The sequence below is a fragment of the Schistocerca cancellata genome, unplaced genomic scaffold (genome assembly GCF_023864275.1).
Source record: "Schistocerca cancellata isolate TAMUIC-IGC-003103 unplaced genomic scaffold, iqSchCanc2.1 HiC_scaffold_1102, whole genome shotgun sequence".
Lineage (NCBI taxonomy): Eukaryota > Metazoa > Arthropoda > Insecta > Orthoptera > Acrididae > Schistocerca > Schistocerca cancellata.
Genome location: NW_026047101.1, coordinates 4,381,012 through 4,397,342, shown reverse-complemented (window position 1 = coordinate 4,397,342; position 16,331 = coordinate 4,381,012). Strand labels below are relative to the sequence as shown.

General features: G+C 54.8%; 17 non-coding genes across 17 annotated transcripts; all 17 read left to right on the top strand.

Moving 5' to 3' along the window:
- The first annotated feature begins 563 nt into the window (after positions 1-563).
- On the top strand, positions 564-682 carry LOC126155996 (5S ribosomal RNA). Its single transcript, XR_007533414.1, has one exon. It is a non-coding gene; the product is annotated as a 5S ribosomal RNA (ribosomal RNA).
- Positions 683-1,528: 846 nt separating this feature from the next.
- On the top strand, positions 1,529-1,647 carry LOC126156187 (5S ribosomal RNA). The gene has a single exon (XR_007533587.1). It is a non-coding gene; the product is annotated as a 5S ribosomal RNA (ribosomal RNA).
- An 843-nt stretch (positions 1,648-2,490) lies between these two features.
- Positions 2,491-2,609, top strand: LOC126156186 (5S ribosomal RNA). The gene has a single exon (XR_007533586.1). It is a non-coding gene; the product is annotated as a 5S ribosomal RNA (ribosomal RNA).
- An 842-nt stretch (positions 2,610-3,451) lies between these two features.
- LOC126155995 (5S ribosomal RNA) lies at positions 3,452-3,570 on the top strand. Its single transcript, XR_007533413.1, has one exon. It is a non-coding gene; the product is annotated as a 5S ribosomal RNA (ribosomal RNA).
- Positions 3,571-4,416: 846 nt separating this feature from the next.
- On the top strand, positions 4,417-4,535 carry LOC126156183 (5S ribosomal RNA). Its single transcript, XR_007533584.1, has one exon. It is a non-coding gene; the product is annotated as a 5S ribosomal RNA (ribosomal RNA).
- Positions 4,536-5,373: 838 nt separating this feature from the next.
- Positions 5,374-5,492, top strand: LOC126156182 (5S ribosomal RNA). Its single transcript, XR_007533583.1, has one exon. It is a non-coding gene; the product is annotated as a 5S ribosomal RNA (ribosomal RNA).
- Positions 5,493-6,333: 841 nt separating this feature from the next.
- Positions 6,334-6,452, top strand: LOC126156181 (5S ribosomal RNA). Its single transcript, XR_007533582.1, has one exon. It is a non-coding gene; the product is annotated as a 5S ribosomal RNA (ribosomal RNA).
- Positions 6,453-7,295: 843 nt separating this feature from the next.
- LOC126156180 (5S ribosomal RNA) lies at positions 7,296-7,414 on the top strand. Its single transcript, XR_007533581.1, has one exon. It is a non-coding gene; the product is annotated as a 5S ribosomal RNA (ribosomal RNA).
- An 846-nt stretch (positions 7,415-8,260) lies between these two features.
- Positions 8,261-8,379, top strand: LOC126156179 (5S ribosomal RNA). Its single transcript, XR_007533580.1, has one exon. It is a non-coding gene; the product is annotated as a 5S ribosomal RNA (ribosomal RNA).
- Positions 8,380-9,228: 849 nt separating this feature from the next.
- LOC126156178 (5S ribosomal RNA) lies at positions 9,229-9,347 on the top strand. The gene has a single exon (XR_007533579.1). It is a non-coding gene; the product is annotated as a 5S ribosomal RNA (ribosomal RNA).
- Positions 9,348-10,186: 839 nt separating this feature from the next.
- LOC126156177 (5S ribosomal RNA) lies at positions 10,187-10,305 on the top strand. Its single transcript, XR_007533578.1, has one exon. It is a non-coding gene; the product is annotated as a 5S ribosomal RNA (ribosomal RNA).
- An 847-nt stretch (positions 10,306-11,152) lies between these two features.
- On the top strand, positions 11,153-11,271 carry LOC126156176 (5S ribosomal RNA). The gene has a single exon (XR_007533577.1). It is a non-coding gene; the product is annotated as a 5S ribosomal RNA (ribosomal RNA).
- Positions 11,272-12,120: 849 nt separating this feature from the next.
- LOC126156175 (5S ribosomal RNA) lies at positions 12,121-12,239 on the top strand. The gene has a single exon (XR_007533576.1). It is a non-coding gene; the product is annotated as a 5S ribosomal RNA (ribosomal RNA).
- An 839-nt stretch (positions 12,240-13,078) lies between these two features.
- LOC126156174 (5S ribosomal RNA) lies at positions 13,079-13,197 on the top strand. The gene has a single exon (XR_007533575.1). It is a non-coding gene; the product is annotated as a 5S ribosomal RNA (ribosomal RNA).
- An 846-nt stretch (positions 13,198-14,043) lies between these two features.
- On the top strand, positions 14,044-14,162 carry LOC126156172 (5S ribosomal RNA). Its single transcript, XR_007533573.1, has one exon. It is a non-coding gene; the product is annotated as a 5S ribosomal RNA (ribosomal RNA).
- Positions 14,163-15,003: 841 nt separating this feature from the next.
- Positions 15,004-15,122, top strand: LOC126156171 (5S ribosomal RNA). Its single transcript, XR_007533572.1, has one exon. It is a non-coding gene; the product is annotated as a 5S ribosomal RNA (ribosomal RNA).
- An 843-nt stretch (positions 15,123-15,965) lies between these two features.
- On the top strand, positions 15,966-16,084 carry LOC126156170 (5S ribosomal RNA). The gene has a single exon (XR_007533571.1). It is a non-coding gene; the product is annotated as a 5S ribosomal RNA (ribosomal RNA).
- Positions 16,085-16,331: the final 247 nt, after the last annotated feature.

Genomic DNA, 16,331 nt, shown 5'->3' with positions numbered 1-16,331 from the left:
TTAGTCGTCTCGTCTCGTCTCGTCTCGTCTCGTCTCGTCTCGCAGACGTTTGTCGTGCTTGCGCTGCCATATGGACCACGACCCGAGCGGCAGCGAGCGGCAGTCGAGCAAAGTCGGGACAAGTCGGGACGGGGACAGGGACAGGGATAGGAATGGTGCGAATGCACTGCAAACTACGCAGACACCTGGTGTGAGGCGAGGCGAGGCGAGGAAGCCCACATCGCTACCAGTGGCGCCCTCCAGCACGACACTGCCACACCCCGCACAGGCGCTCCGCTGAACACCAGGGACAAGATGCGTCCTCCGCTAGTGTCGAATGCTGCACGCGCCCAGCGAATGACAGGGGGTGCAACGAGAAGCAGTGCGTCTCACACACGCGGCGGTGCGCCCGCCAATTCGGCCGTCGCTCTGCTGGGACGCCGGGCGCGCCTCCCCGCGCCGTCCTCGAGGAACTGGCGGTTGCGGAAGGAAGCGCTTTCGTCAAATGCGGCCGAAAACTAACATTTTGTGTGTTGGGAGAAAAGCCGAACGCGAATTCTGCCGTGCTCCTACATTAGATGAGCGCCAACGGCCATACCATGATGAATACACCGGTTCTCGTCCGATCACCGAAGTTAAGCATCATCGGGCCCGGCTAGTACTTGGATGAGTGACCGCCTGGGAAACCCGGGTGCTGTTGGCTCCCTTCCTTTTTTTTTTTGTTATGTCGCCAGCTCAATTTTCAAACTACCTTTCTGTTGTGACAAAGTTGCTTCCTTAAGCCTTTTAAACTACTGTAATGGTACGAAAATGCAGTAATTAACTCAGTTTGAGGGAGAATGTGCTAACCAAGTTTGCCAAGAAGACTTTGAAAACGACAAAACAGTACGAATCGGCAGGTGATTTCTGAAATACGTCACCGCCTATTGTTGTGTAGGAGTGTAGAGTTCCAAATTTGATTTGTAACCACGAATTTATTCCTTAGTCGTCTCGTCTCGTCTCGTCTCGTCTCGTCTCGTCTCGTCTCGCAGACGTTTGTCGTGCTTGCGCTGCCATATGGACCACGACCCGAGCGGCAGCGAGCGGCAGTCGAGCAAAGTCGGGACAAGTCGGGACGGGGACAGGGACAGGGATAGGAATGGTGCGAATGCACTGCAAACTACGCAGACACCTGGTGTGAGGCGAGGCGAGGCGAGGAAGCCCACATCGCTACCAGTGGCGCCCTCCAGCACGACACTGCCACACCCCGCACAGGCCCTCCGCTGAACACCAGGGACAAGATGCGTCCTCCGCTAGTGTCGAATGCTGCACGCGCCCAGCGAATGACAGGGGGTGCAACGAGAAGCAGTGCGTCTCACACACGCGGCGGTGCGCCCGCCAATTCGGCCGTCGCTCTGCTGGGACGCCGGGCGCGCCTCCCCGCGCCGTCCTCGAGGAACTGGCGGTTGCGGAAGGAAGCGCTTTCGTCAAATGCGGCCGAAAACTAACATTTTGTGTGTTGGGAGAAAAGCCGAACGCGAATTCTGCCGTGCTCCTACATTAGATGAGCGCCAACGGCCATACCATGATGAATACACCGGTTCTCGTCCGATCACCGAAGTTAAGCATCATCGGGCCCGGCTAGTACTTGGATGGGTGACCGCCTGGGAAACCCGGGTGCTGTTGGCTCCCTTCCTTTTTTTTTTTTTGTTATGTCGCCAGCTCAATTTTCAAACTACCTTTCTGTTGTGACAAAGTTGCTTCCTTAAGCCTTTTAAACTACTGTAATGGTACGAAAATGCAGTAATTAACTCAGTTTGAGGGAGAATGTGCTAACCAAGTTTGCCAAGAAGACTTTGAAAACGACAAAACAGTACGAATCGGCAGGTGATTTCTGAAATACGTCACCACCTATTGTTGTGTAGGAGTGTAGAGTTCCAAATTTGATTTGTAACCACGAATTTATTCCTTAGTCGTCTCGTCTCGTCTCGTCTCGTCTCGTCTCGTCTCGCAGACGTTTGTCGTGCTTGCGCTGCCATATGGACCACGACCCGAGCGGCAGCGAGCGGCAGTCGAGCAAAGTCGGGACAAGTCGGGACGGGGACAGGGACAGGGATAGGAATGGTGCGAATGCACTGCAAACTACGCAGACACCTGGTGTGAGGCGAGGCGAGGCGAGGAAGCCCACATCGCTACCAGTGGCGCCCTCCAGCACGACACTGCCACACCCCGCACAGGCGCTCCGCTGAACACCAGGGACAAGATGCGTCCTCCGCTAGTGTCGAATGCTGCACGCGCCCAGCGAATGACAGGGGGTGCAACGAGAAGCAGTGCGTCTCACACACGCGGCGGTGCGCCCGCCAATTCGGCCGTCGCTCTGCTGGGACGCCGGGCGCGCCTCCCCGCGCCGTCCTCGAGGAACTGGCGGTTGCGGAAGGAAGCGCTTTCGTCAAATGCGGCCGAAAACTAACATTTTGTGTGTTGGGAGAAAAGCCGAACGCGAATTCTGCCGTGCTCCTACATTAGATGAGCGCCAACGGCCATACCATGATGAATACACCGGTTCTCGTCCGATCACCGAAGTTAAGCATCATCGGGCCCGGCTAGTACTTGGATGGGTGACCGCCTGGGAAACCCGGGTGCTGTTGGCTCCCTTCCTTTTTTTTTTTTGTTATGTCGCCAGCTCAATTTTCAAACTACCTTTCTGTTGTGACAAAGTTGCTTCCTTAAGCCTTTTAAACTACTGTAATGGTACGAAAATGCAGTAATTAACTCAGTTTGAGGGAGAATGTGCTAACCAAGTTTGCCAAGAAGACTTTGAAAACGACAAAACAGTACGAATCGGCAGGTGATTTCTGAAATACGTCACCGCCTATTGTTGTGTAGGAGTGTAGAGTTCCAAATTTGATTTGTAACCACGAATTTATTCCTTAGTCGTCTCGTCTCGTCTCGTCTCGTCTCGTCTCGTCTCGCAGACGTTTGTCGTGCTTGCGCTGCCATATGGACCACGACCCGAGCGGCAGCGAGCGGCAGTCGAGCAAAGTCGGGACAAGTCGGGACGGGGACAGGGACAGGGATAGGAATGGTGCGAATGCACTGCAAACTACGCAGACACCTGGTGTGAGGCGAGGCGAGGCGAGGAAGCCCACATCGCTACCAGTGGCGCCCTCCAGCACGACACTGCCACACCCCGCACAGGCCCTCCGCTGAACACCAGGGACAAGATGCGTCCTCCGCTAGTGTCGAATGCTGCACGCGCCCAGCGAATGACAGGGGGTGCAACGAGAAGCAGTGCGTCTCACACACGCGGCGGTGCGCCCGCCAATTCGGCCGTCGCTCTGCTGGGACGCCGGGCGCGCCTCCCCGCGCCGTCCTCGAGGAACTGGCGGTTGCGGAAGGAAGCGCTTTCGTCAAATGCGGCCGAAAACTAACATTTTGTGTGTTGGGAGAAAAGCCGAACGCGAATTCTGCCGTGCTCCTACATTAGATGAGCGCCAACGGCCATACCATGATGAATACACCGGTTCTCGTCCGATCACCGAAGTTAAGCATCATCGGGCCCGGCTAGTACTTGGATGAGTGACCGCCTGGGAAACCCGGGTGCTGTTGGCTCCCTTCCTTTTTTTTTTTGTTATGTCGCCAGCTCAATTTTCAAACTACCTTTCTGTTGTGACAAAGTTGCTTCCTTAAGCCTTTTAAACTACTGTAATGGTACGAAAATGCAGTAATTAACTCAGTTTGAGGGAGAATGTGCTAACCAAGTTTGCCAAGAAGACTTTGAAAACGACAAAACAGTACGAATCGGCAGGTGATTTCTGAAATACGTCACCGCCTATTGTTGTGTAGGAGTGTAGAGTTCCAAATTTGATTTGTAACCACGAATTTATTCCTTAGTCGTCTCGTCTCGTCTCGTCTCGTCTCGTCTCGTCTCGTCTCGCAGACGTTTGTCGTGCTTGCGCTGCCATATGGACCACGACCCGAGCGGCAGCGAGCGGCAGTCGAGCAAAGTCGGGACAAGTCGGGACGGGGACAGGGACAGGGATAGGAATGGTGCGAATGCACTGCAAACTACGCAGACACCTGGTGTGAGGCGAGGCGAGGCGAGGAAGCCCACATCGCTACCAGTGGCGCCCTCCAGCACGACACTGCCACACCCCGCACAGGCCCTCCGCTGAACACCAGGGACAAGATGCGTCCTCCGCTAGTGTCGAATGCTGCACGCGCCCAGCGAATGACAGGGGGTGCAACGAGAAGCAGTGCGTCTCACACACGCGGCGGTGCGCCCGCCAATTCGGCCGTCGCTCTGCTGGGACGCCGGGCGCGCCTCCCCGCGCCGTCCTCGAGGAACTGGCGGTTGCGGAAGGAAGCGCTTTCGTCAAATGCGGCCGAAAACTAACATTTTGTGTGTTGGGAGAAAAGCCGAACGCGAATTCTGCCGTGCTCCTACATTAGATGAGCGCCAACGGCCATACCATGATGAATACACCGGTTCTCGTCCGATCACCGAAGTTAAGCATCATCGGGCCCGGCTAGTACTTGGATGGGTGACCGCCTGGGAAACCCGGGTGCTGTTGGCTCCCTTCCTTTTTTTTTTTTTGTTATGTCGCCAGCTCAATTTTCAAACTACCTTTCTGTTGTGACAAAGTTGCTTCCTTAAGCCTTTTAAACTACTGTAATGGTACGAAAATGCAGTAATTAACTCAGTTTGAGGGAGAATGTGCTAACCAAGTTTGCCAAGAAGACTTTGAAAACGACAAAACAGTACGAATCGGCAGGTGATTTCTGAAATACGTCACCGCCTATTGTTGTGTAGGAGTGTAGAGTTCCAAATTTGATTTGTAACCACGAATTTATTCCTTAGTCGTCTCGTCTCGTCTCGTCTCGTCTCGTCTCGCAGACGTTTGTCGTGCTTGCGCTGCCATATGGACCACGACCCGAGCGGCAGCGAGCGGCAGTCGAGCAAAGTCGGGACAAGTCGGGACGGGGACAGGGACAGGGATAGGAATGGTGCGAATGCACTGCAAACTACGCAGACACCTGGTGTGAGGCGAGGCGAGGCGAGGAAGCCCACATCGCTACCAGTGGCGCCCTCCAGCACGACACTGCCACACCCCGCACAGGCCCTCCGCTGAACACCAGGGACAAGATGCGTCCTCCGCTAGTGTCGAATGCTGCACGCGCCCAGCGAATGACAGGGGGTGCAACGAGAAGCAGTGCGTCTCACACACGCGGCGGTGCGCCCGCCAATTCGGCCGTCGCTCTGCTGGGACGCCGGGCGCGCCTCCCCGCGCCGTCCTCGAGGAACTGGCGGTTGCGGAAGGAAGCGCTTTCGTCAAATGCGGCCGAAAACTAACATTTTGTGTGTTGGGAGAAAAGCCGAACGCGAATTCTGCCGTGCTCCAACATTAGATGAGCGCCAACGGCCATACCATGATGAATACACCGGTTCTCGTCCGATCACCGAAGTTAAGCATCATCGGGCCCGGCTAGTACTTGGATGGGTGACCGCCTGGGAAACCCGGGTGCTGTTGGCTCCCTTCCTTTTTTTTTTTGTTATGTCGCCAGCTCAATTTTCAAACTACCTTTCTGTTGTGACAAAGTTGCTTCCTTAAGCCTTTTAAACTACTGTAATGGTACGAAAATGCAGTAATTAACTCAGTTTGAGGGAGAATGTGCTAACCAAGTTTGCCAAGAAGACTTTGAAAACGACAAAACAGTACGAATCGGCAGGTGATTTCTGAAATACGTCACCGCCTATTGTTGTGTAGGAGTGTAGAGTTCCAAATTTGATTTGTAACCACGAATTTATTCCTTAGTCGTCTCGTCTCGTCTCGTCTCGTCTCGTCTCGTCTCGCAGACGTTTGTCGTGCTTGCGCTGCCATATGGACCACGACCCGAGCGGCAGCGAGCGGCAGTCGAGCAAAGTCGGGACAAGTCGGGACGGGGACAGGGACAGGGATAGGAATGGTGCGAATGCACTGCAAACTACGCAGACACCTGGTGTGAGGCGAGGCGAGGCGAGGAAGCCCACATCGCTACCAGTGGCGCCCTCCAGCACGACACTGCCACACCCCGCACAGGCCCTCCGCTGAACACCAGGGACAAGATGCGTCCTCCGCTAGTGTCGAATGCTGCACGCGCCCAGCGAATGACAGGGGGTGCAACGAGAAGCAGTGCGTCTCACACACGCGGCGGTGCGCCCGCCAATTCGGCCGTCGCTCTGCTGGGACGCCGGGCGCGCCTCCCCGCGCCGTCCTCGAGGAACTGGCGGTTGCGGAAGGAAGCGCTTTCGTCAAATGCGGCCGAAAACTAACATTTTGTGTGTTGGGAGAAAAGCCGAACGCGAATTCTGCCGTGCTCCTACATTAGATGAGCGCCAACGGCCATACCATGATGAATACACCGGTTCTCGTCCGATCACCGAAGTTAAGCATCATCGGGCCCGGCTAGTACTTGGATGGGTGACCGCCTGGGAAACCCGGGTGCTGTTGGCTCCCTTCCTTTTTTTTTTTTTGTTATGTCGCCAGCTCAATTTTCAAACTACCTTTCTGTTGTGACAAAGTTGCTTCCTTAAGCCTTTTAAACTACTGTAATGGTACGAAAATGCAGTAATTAACTCAGTTTGAGGGAGAATGTGCTAACCAAGTTTGCCAAGAAGACTTTGAAAACGACAAAACAGTACGAATCGGCAGGTGATTTCTGAAATACGTCACCGCCTATTGTTGTGTAGGAGTGTAGAGTTCCAAATTTGATTTGTAACCACGAATTTATTCCTTAGTCGTCTCGTCTCGTCTCGTCTCGTCTCGTCTCGTCTCGCAGACGTTTGTCGTGCTTGCGCTGCCATATGGACCACGACCCGAGCGGCAGCGAGCGGCAGTCGAGCAAAGTCGGGACAAGTCGGGACGGGGACAGGGACAGGGATAGGAATGGTGCGAATGCACTGCAAACTACGCAGACACCTGGTGTGAGGCGAGGCGAGGCGAGGAAGCCCACATCGCTACCAGTGGCGCCCTCCAGCACGACACTGCCACACCCCGCACAGGCCCTCCGCTGAACACCAGGGACAAGATGCGTCCTCCGCTAGTGTCGAATGCTGCACGCGCCCAGCGAATGACAGGGGGTGCAACGAGAAGCAGTGCGTCTCACACACGCGGCGGTGCGCCCGCCAATTCGGCCGTCGCTCTGCTGGGACGCCGGGCGCGCCTCCCCGCGCCGTCCTCGAGGAACTGGCGGTTGCGGAAGGAAGCGCTTTCGTCAAATGCGGCCGAAAACTAACATTTTGTGTGTTGGGAGAAAAGCCGAACGCGAATTCTGCCGTGCTCCTACATTAGATGAGCGCCAACGGCCATACCATGATGAATACACCGGTTCTCGTCCGATCACCGAAGTTAAGCATCATCGGGCCCGGCTAGTACTTGGATGGGTGACCGCCTGGGAAACCCGGGTGCTGTTGGCTCCCTTCCTTTTTTTTTTTGTTATGTCGCCAGCTCAATTTTCAAACTACCTTTCTGTTGTGACAAAGTTGCTTCCTTAAGCCTTTTAAACTACTGTAATGGTACGAAAATGCAGTAATTAACTCAGTTTGAGGGAGAATGTGCTAACCAAGTTTGCCAAGAAGACTTTGAAAACGACAAAAGAGTACGAATCGGCAGGTGATTTCTGAAATACGTCACCGCCTATTGTTGTGTAGGAGTGTAGAGTTCCAAATTTGATTTGTAACCACGAATTTATTCCTTAGTCGTCTCGTCTCGTCTCGTCTCGTCTCGTCTCGTCTCGTCTCGCAGACGTTTGTCGTGCTTGCGCTGCCATATGGACCACGACCCGAGCGGCAGCGAGCGGCAGTCGAGCAAAGTCGGGACAAGTCGGGACGGGGACAGGGACAGGGATAGGAATGGTGCGAATGCACTGCAAACTACGCAGACACCTGGTGTGAGGCGAGGCGAGGCGAGGAAGCCCACATCGCTACCAGTGGCGCCCTCCAGCACGACACTGCCACACCCCGCACAGGCCCTCCGCTGAACACCAGGGACAAGATGCGTCCTCCGCTAGTGTCGAATGCTGCACGCGCCCAGCGAATGACAGGGGGTGCAACGAGAAGCAGTGCGTCTCACACACGCGGCGGTGCGCCCGCCAATTCGGCCGTCGCTCTGCTGGGACGCCGGGCGCGCCTCCCCGCGCCGTCCTCGAGGAACTGGCGGTTGCGGAAGGAAGCGCTTTCGTCAAATGCGGCCGAAAACTAACATTTTGTGTGTTGGGAGAAAAGCCGAACGCGAATTCTGCCGTGCTCCTACATTGGATGAGCGCCAACGGCCATACCATGATGAATACACCGGTTCTCGTCCGATCACCGAAGTTAAGCATCATCGGGCCCGGCTAGTACTTGGATGGGTGACCGCCTGGGAAACCCGGGTGCTGTTGGCTCCCTTCCTTTTTTTTTTTTTTGTTATGTCGCCAGCTCAATTTTCAAACTACCTTTCTGTTGTGACAAAGTTGCTTCCTTAAGCCTTTTAAACTACTGTAATGGTACGAAAATGCAGTAATTAACTCAGTTTGAGGGAGAATGTGCTAACCAAGTTTGCCAAGAAGACTTTGAAAACGACAAAACAGTACGAATCGGCAGGTGATTTCTGAAATACGTCACCGCCTATTGTTGTGTAGGAGTGTAGAGTTCCAAATTTGATTTGTAACCACGAATTTATTCCTTAGTCGTCTCGTCTCGTCTCGTCTCGTCTCGTCTCGTCTCGTCTCGCAGACGTTTGTCGTGCTTGCGCTGCCATATGGACCACGACCCGAGCGGCAGCGAGCGGCAGTCGAGCAAAGTCGGGACAAGTCGGGACGGGGACAGGGACAGGGATAGGAATGGTGCGAATGCACTGCAAACTACGCAGACACCTGGTGTGAGGCGAGGCGAGGCGAGGAAGCCCACATCGCTACCAGTGGCGCCCTCCAGCACGACACTGCCACACCCCGCACAGGCCCTCCGCTGAACACCAGGGACAAGATGCGTCCTCCGCTAGTGTCGAATGCTGCACGCGCCCAGCGAATGACAGGGGGTGCAACGAGAAGCAGTGCGTCTCACACACGCGGCGGTGCGCCCGCCAATTCGGCCGTCGCTCTGCTGGGACGCCGGGCGCGCCTCCCCGCGCCGTCCTCGAGGAACTGGCGGTTGCGGAAGGAAGCGCTTTCGTCAAATGCGGCCGAAAACTAACATTTTGTGTGTTGGGAGAAAAGCCGAACGCGAATTCTGCCGTGCTCCTACATTGGATGAGCGCCAACGGCCATACCATGATGAATACACCGGTTCTCGTCCGATCACCGAAGTTAAGCATCATCGGGCCCGGCTAGTACTTGGATGGGTGACCGCCTGGGAAACCCGGGTGCTGTTGGCTCCCTTCCTTTTTTTTTTTTTTGTTATGTCGCCAGCTCAATTTTCAAACTACCTTTCTGTTGTGACAAAGTTGCTTCCTTAAGCCTTTTAAACTACTGTAATGGTACGAAAATGCAGTAATTAACTCAGTTTGAGGGAGAATGTGCTAACCAAGTTTGCCAAGAAGACTTTGAAAACGACAAAACAGTACGAATCGGCAGGTGATTTCTGAAATACGTCACCGCCTATTGTTGTGTAGGAGTGTAGAGTTCCAAATTTGATTTGTAACCACGAATTTATTCCTTAGTCGTCTCGTCTCGTCTCGTCTCGTCTCGTCTCGCAGACGTTTGTCGTGCTTGCGCTGCCATATGGACCACGACCCGAGCGGCAGCGAGCGGCAGTCGAGCAAAGTCGGGACAAGTCGGGACGGGGACAGGGACAGGGATAGGAATGGTGCGAATGCACTGCAAACTACGCAGACACCTGGTGTGAGGCGAGGCGAGGCGAGGAAGCCCACATCGCTACCAGTGGCGCCCTCCAGCACGACACTGCCACACCCCGCACAGGCCCTCCGCTGAACACCAGGGACAAGATGCGTCCTCCGCTAGTGTCGAATGCTGCACGCGCCCAGCGAATGACAGGGGGTGCAACGAGAAGCAGTGCGTCTCACACACGCGGCGGTGCGCCCGCCAATTCGGCCGTCGCTCTGCTGGGACGCCGGGCGCGCCTCCCCGCGCCGTCCTCGAGGAACTGGCGGTTGCGGAAGGAAGCGCTTTCGTCAAATGCGGCCGAAAACTAACATTTTGTGTGTTGGGAGAAAAGCCGAACGCGAATTCTGCCGTGCTCCTACATTAGATGAGCGCCAACGGCCATACCATGATGAATACACCGGTTCTCGTCCGATCACCGAAGTTAAGCATCATCGGGCCCGGCTAGTACTTGGATGGGTGACCGCCTGGGAAACCCGGGTGCTGTTGGCTCCCTTCCTTTTTTTTTTTTGTTATGTCGCCAGCTCAATTTTCAAACTACCTTTCTGTTGTGACAAAGTTGCTTCCTTAAGCCTTTTAAACTACTGTAATGGTACGAAAATGCAGTAATTAACTCAGTTTGAGGGAGAATGTGCTAACCAAGTTTGCCAAGAAGACTTTGAAAACGACAAAAGAGTACGAATCGGCAGGTGATTTCTGAAATACGTCACCGCCTATTGTTGTGTAGGAGTGTAGAGTTCCAAATTTGATTTGTAACCACGAATTTATTCCTTAGTCGTCTCGTCTCGTCTCGTCTCGTCTCGTCTCGTCTCGTCTCGCAGACGTTTGTCGTGCTTGCGCTGCCATATGGACCACGACCCGAGCGGCAGCGAGCGGCAGTCGAGCAAAGTCGGGACAAGTCGGGACGGGGACAGGGACAGGGATAGGAATGGTGCGAATGCACTGCAAACTACGCAGACACCTGGTGTGAGGCGAGGCGAGGCGAGGAAGCCCACATCGCTACCAGTGGCGCCCTCCAGCACGACACTGCCACACCCCGCACAGGCCCTCCGCTGAACACCAGGGACAAGATGCGTCCTCCGCTAGTGTCGAATGCTGCACGCGCCCAGCGAATGACAGGGGGTGCAACGAGAAGCAGTGCGTCTCACACACGCGGCGGTGCGCCCGCCAATTCGGCCGTCGCTCTGCTGGGACGCCGGGCGCGCCTCCCCGCGCCGTCCTCGAGGAACTGGCGGTTGCGGAAGGAAGCGCTTTCGTCAAATGCGGCCGAAAACTAACATTTTGTGTGTTGGGAGAAAAGCCGAACGCGAATTCTGCCGTGCTCCTACATTGGATGAGCGCCAACGGCCATACCATGATGAATACACCGGTTCTCGTCCGATCACCGAAGTTAAGCATCATCGGGCCCGGCTAGTACTTGGATGGGTGACCGCCTGGGAAACCCGGGTGCTGTTGGCTCCCTTCCTTTTTTTTTTTTTTGTTATGTCGCCAGCTCAATTTTCAAACTACCTTTCTGTTGTGACAAAGTTGCTTCCTTAAGCCTTTTAAACTACTGTAATGGTACGAAAATGCAGTAATTAACTCAGTTTGAGGGAGAATGTGCTAACCAAGTTTGCCAAGAAGACTTTGAAAACGACAAAACAGTACGAATCGGCAGGTGATTTCTGAAATACGTCACCGCCTATTGTTGTGTAGGAGTGTAGAGTTCCAAATTTGATTTGTAACCACGAATTTATTCCTTAGTCGTCTCGTCTCGTCTCGTCTCGTCTCGTCTCGTCTCGTCTCGCAGACGTTTGTCGTGCTTGCGCTGCCATATGGACCACGACCCGAGCGGCAGCGAGCGGCAGTCGAGCAAAGTCGGGACAAGTCGGGACGGGGACAGGGACAGGGATAGGAATGGTGCGAATGCACTGCAAACTACGCAGACACCTGGTGTGAGGCGAGGCGAGGCGAGGAAGCCCACATCGCTACCAGTGGCGCCCTCCAGCACGACACTGCCACACCCCGCACAGGCCCTCCGCTGAACACCAGGGACAAGATGCGTCCTCCGCTAGTGTCGAATGCTGCACGCGCCCAGCGAATGACAGGGGGTGCAACGAGAAGCAGTGCGTCTCACACACGCGGCGGTGCGCCCGCCAATTCGGCCGTCGCTCTGCTGGGACGCCGGGCGCGCCTCCCCGCGCCGTCCTCGAGGAACTGGCGGTTGCGGAAGGAAGCGCTTTCGTCAAATGCGGCCGAAAACTAACATTTTGTGTGTTGGGAGAAAAGCCGAACGCGAATTCTGCCGTGCTCCTACATTGGATGAGCGCCAACGGCCATACCATGATGAATACACCGGTTCTCGTCCGATCACCGAAGTTAAGCATCATCGGGCCCGGCTAGTACTTGGATGGGTGACCGCCTGGGAAACCCGGGTGCTGTTGGCTCCCTTCCTTTTTTTTTTTTTTGTTATGTCGCCAGCTCAATTTTCAAACTACCTTTCTGTTGTGACAAAGTTGCTTCCTTAAGCCTTTTAAACTACTGTAATGGTACGAAAATGCAGTAATTAACTCAGTTTGAGGGAGAATGTGCTAACCAAGTTTGCCAAGAAGACTTTGAAAACGACAAAACAGTACGAATCGGCAGGTGATTTCTGAAATACGTCACCGCCTATTGTTGTGTAGGAGTGTAGAGTTCCAAATTTGATTTGTAACCACGAATTTATTCCTTAGTCGTCTCGTCTCGTCTCGTCTCGTCTCGTCTCGCAGACGTTTGTCGTGCTTGCGCTGCCATATGGACCACGACCCGAGCGGCAGCGAGCGGCAGTCGAGCAAAGTCGGGACAAGTCGGGACGGGGACAGGGACAGGGATAGGAATGGTGCGAATGCACTGCAAACTACGCAGACACCTGGTGTGAGGCGAGGCGAGGCGAGGAAGCCCACATCGCTACCAGTGGCGCCCTCCAGCACGACACTGCCACACCCCGCACAGGCCCTCCGCTGAACACCAGGGACAAGATGCGTCCTCCGCTAGTGTCGAATGCTGCACGCGCCCAGCGAATGACAGGGGGTGCAACGAGAAGCAGTGCGTCTCACACACGCGGCGGTGCGCCCGCCAATTCGGCCGTCGCTCTGCTGGGACGCCGGGCGCGCCTCCCCGCGCCGTCCTCGAGGAACTGGCGGTTGCGGAAGGAAGCGCTTTCGTCAAATGCGGCCGAAAACTAACATTTTGTGTGTTGGGAGAAAAGCCGAACGCGAATTCTGCCGTGCTCCTACATTAGATGAGCGCCAACGGCCATACCATGATGAATACACCGGTTCTCGTCCGATCACCGAAGTTAAGCATCATCGGGCCCGGCTAGTACTTGGATGGGTGACCGCCTGGGAAACCCGGGTGCTGTTGGCTCCCTTCCTTTTTTTTTTTGTTATGTCGCCAGCTCAATTTTCAAACTACCTTTCTGTTGTGACAAAGTTGCTTCCTTAAGCCTTTTAAACTACTGTAATGGTACGAAAATGCAGTAATTAACTCAGTTTGAGGGAGAATGTGCTAACCAAGTTTGCCAAGAAGACTTTGAAAACGACAAAACAGTACGAATCGGCAGGTGATTTCTGAAATACGTCACCGCCTATTGTTGTGTAGGAGTGTAGAGTTCCAAATTTGATTTGTAACCACGAATTTATTCCTTAGTCGTCTCGTCTCGTCTCGTCTCGTCTCGTCTCGTCTCGTCTCGCAGACGTTTGTCGTGCTTGCGCTGCCATATGGACCACGACCCGAGCGGCAGCGAGCGGCAGTCGAGCAAAGTCGGGACAAGTCGGGACGGGGACAGGGACAGGGATAGGAATGGTGCGAATGCACTGCAAACTACGCAGACACCTGGTGTGAGGCGAGGCGAGGCGAGGAAGCCCACATCGCTACCAGTGGCGCCCTCCAGCACGACACTGCCACACCCCGCACAGGCCCTCCGCTGAACACCAGGGACAAGATGCGTCCTCCGCTAGTGTCGAATGCTGCACGCGCCCAGCGAATGACAGGGGGTGCAACGAGAAGCAGTGCGTCTCACACACGCGGCGGTGCGCCCGCCAATTCGGCCGTCGCTCTGCTGGGACGCCGGGCGCGCCTCCCCGCGCCGTCCTCGAGGAACTGGCGGTTGCGGAAGGAAGCGCTTTCGTCAAATGCGGCCGAAAACTAACATTTTGTGTGTTGGGAGAAAAGCCGAACGCGAATTCTGCCGTGCTCCTACATTAGATGAGCGCCAACGGCCATACCATGATGAATACACCGGTTCTCGTCCGATCACCGAAGTTAAGCATCATCGGGCCCGGCTAGTACTTGGATGGGTGACCGCCTGGGAAACCCGGGTGCTGTTGGCTCCCTTCCTTTTTTTTTTTGTTATGTCGCCAGCTCAATTTTCAAACTACCTTTCTGTTGTGACAAAGTTGCTTCCTTAAGCCTTTTAAACTACTGTAATGGTACGAAAATGCAGTAATTAACTCAGTTTGAGGGAGAATGTGCTAACCAAGTTTGCCAAGAAGACTTTGAAAACGACAAAACAGTACGAATCGGCAGGTGATTTCTGAAATACGTCACCGCCTATTGTTGTGTAGGAGTGTAGAGTTCCAAATTTGATTTGTAACCACGAATTTATTCCTTAGTCGTCTCGTCTCGTCTCGTCTCGTCTCGTCTCGTCTCGCAGACGTTTGTCGTGCTTGCGCTGCCATATGGACCACGACCCGAGCGGCAGCGAGCGGCAGTCGAGCAAAGTCGGGACAAGTCGGGACGGGGACAGGGACAGGGATAGGAATGGTGCGAATGCACTGCAAACTACGCAGACACCTGGTGTGAGGCGAGGCGAGGCGAGGAAGCCCACATCGCTACCAGTGGCGCCCTCCAGCACGACACTGCCACACCCCGCACAGGCCCTCCGCTGAACACCAGGGACAAGATGCGTCCTCCGCTAGTGTCGAATGCTGCACGCGCCCAGCGAATGACAGGGGGTGCAACGAGAAGCAGTGCGTCTCACACACGCGGCGGTGCGCCCGCCAATTCGGCCGTCGCTCTGCTGGGACGCCGGGCGCGCCTCCCCGCGCCGTCCTCGAGGAACTGGCGGTTGCGGAAGGAAGCGCTTTCGTCAAATGCGGCCGAAAACTAACATTTTGTGTGTTGGGAGAAAAGCCGAACGCGAATTCTGCCGTGCTCCTACATTAGATGAGCGCCAACGGCCATACCATGATGAATACACCGGTTCTCGTCCGATCACCGAAGTTAAGCATCATCGGGCCCGGCTAGTACTTGGATGGGTGACCGCCTGGGAAACCCGGGTGCTGTTGGCTCCCTTCCTTTTTTTTTTTTTGTTATGTCGCCAGCTCAATTTTCAAACTACCTTTCTGTTGTGACAAAGTTGCTTCCTTAAGCCTTTTAAACTACTGTAATGGTACGAAAATGCAGTAATTAACTCAGTTTGAGGGAGAATGTGCTAACCAAGTTTGCCAAGAAGACTTTGAAAACGACAAAACAGTACGAATCGGCAGGTGATTTCTGAAATACGTCACCGCCTATTGTTGTGTAGGAGTGTAGAGTTCCAAATTTGATTTGTAACCACGAATTTATTCCTTAGTCGTCTCGTCTCGTCTCGTCTCGTCTCGTCTCGTCTCGCAGACGTTTGTCGTGCTTGCGCTGCCATATGGACCACGACCCGAGCGGCAGCGAGCGGCAGTCGAGCAAAGTCGGGACAAGTCGGGACGGGGACAGGGACAGGGATAGGAATGGTGCGAATGCACTGCAAACTACGCAGACACCTGGTGTGAGGCGAGGCGAGGCGAGGAAGCCCACATCGCTACCAGTGGCGCCCTCCAGCACGACACTGCCACACCCCGCACAGGCCCTCCGCTGAACACCAGGGACAAGATGCGTCCTCCGCTAGTGTCGAATGCTGCACGCGCCCAGCGAATGACAGGGGGTGCAACGAGAAGCAGTGCGTCTCACACACGCGGCGGTGCGCCCGCCAATTCGGCCGTCGCTCTGCTGGGACGCCGGGCGCGCCTCCCCGCGCCGTCCTCGAGGAACTGGCGGTTGCGGAAGGAAGCGCTTTCGTCAAATGCGGCCGAAAACTAACATTTTGTGTGTTGGGAGAAAAGCCGAACGCGAATTCTGCCGTGCTCCTACATTAGATGAGCGCCAACGGCCATACCATGATGAATACACCGGTTCTCGTCCGATCACCGAAGTTAAGCATCATCGGGCCCGGCTAGTACTTGGATGGGTGACCGCCTGGGAAACCCGGGTGCTGTTGGCTCCCTTCCTTTTTTTTTTTGTTATGTCGCCAGCTCAATTTTCAAACTACCTTTCTGTTGTGACAAAGTTGCTTCCTTAAGCCTTTTAAACTACTGTAATGGTACGAAAATGCAGTAATTAACTCAGTTTGAGGGAGAATGTGCTAACCAAGTTTGCCAAGAAGACTTTGAAAACGACAAAACAGTACGAATCGGCAGGTGATTTCTGAAATACGTCACCGCCTATTGTTGTGTAGGAGTGTAGAGTTC